The sequence below is a fragment of the Chrysochloris asiatica genome, unplaced genomic scaffold (assembly GCF_000296735.1).
Source record: "Chrysochloris asiatica unplaced genomic scaffold, ChrAsi1.0 scaffold00008, whole genome shotgun sequence".
In the NCBI taxonomy this organism is placed as follows: Eukaryota; Metazoa; Chordata; class Mammalia; order Afrosoricida; family Chrysochloridae; genus Chrysochloris; species Chrysochloris asiatica.
The window spans coordinates 26,296,444-26,297,719 of NW_006408526.1; positions in this window are offsets into that span (position 1 = coordinate 26,296,444).

The window sequence follows — 1,276 nt, forward strand, 5'->3', positions numbered from 1 at the left end:
CACACTAGAGTCATCTGAAGGTGGTGGTGGTGGTGGTAGTGTGCCGTGGAGTAGGTTCTGACCCATAGCAACTCTGTACAAGGTTTCCAAGACTGTAAATCTTTACAGGAACAGAAAGCCTCATCTTTCTCCCACGAGACAGCTGGTAGTTTCAAACTACTGATTCTGAGGTTAGCAGCCCAATTAGTAACCACTATGCTACCAGAGCTCCTTGAAGGTGGTGGTGGTGGTTATGTGCCATGGAGTCAGTTCCAATTCATAGTGACCCTGCATAGAGTTTCCAAGGCTGTAAATCTTTATGGGAACGTCTGTCTCATCTTTCTCCGGAGGAATGGCTAGTAGTTTCAAACTGCTGACCTTAAGGTTAGCAGCCCAACTCATAACCACTATGCTCCCAGAGCACCTCTGGAGGAGTTTTTATAAAACTGAATACTCCCATCCCAAGAAATTTTGACTCAGAAGAGCCAGAGTGGGCTTGGAAACTAGGAGTCCTAAATCCTAACCCAACTCTGTGGCTAGAAAGGTCGGTGACTTTGGAGTAGCTGTTTAACCTCTTTAGTTTTCTCCTCTGAAACATGTTATGGTTAAATGGAACATCCTTCCAGACCCAACGCTGTGAGCCTGTACTAGCTTCATAACCACTTCCTTAAAAGTCACAGCAATTTTTGTGCCAGCTCTGTGTCCGTCATTTCATTTGATGAAATGACGTTCTTATGAGAAGAAGTTTCTGCTAATCCCAATTAGTAGATAAGGATCCCAGATGGTGATGTGGGTTAGGCCTTGGGCTGCTAACCGCTAGATCTGTGGTCCAAACCCACCAGTCATTCTGAGGGAGAAAGATGAGGCTATCTGCTCCCAACAAGATTTACAGTCTCAGAAACCCTATCTAGGGTCACTATGAGTTGGAATGACTCGATGGCAGTGGGTTTCTTTTTCTTTCTAGTTGTTCTTGTCAATCACAGTCAAGTTGGTTCTGACTCATAGCAACGCTGTCTAGGATTTCTGAGGAGCAGCTGGTGGGTTTGAACTGCCAACCTTGTGGTTCAAAGTCCAGTGCTGATCCTACAGCTCCACACCAGGAGTCCAGTTTTTAGTTAGTAGATATAAAACAAAGTTCAGAGATCAAATGAGTGTCAAGCAGCAGAGTGGGAACTCTAGAGCTCCAAGTCTTACTTACCCATCTTGCTATATCTTGTCCCATATGCCTCTTACCCTAGAGATTGCAGTGGATGTTTTTGCTTTAATCAACCAGCATACATTCAGCCTTCTTTGGGAA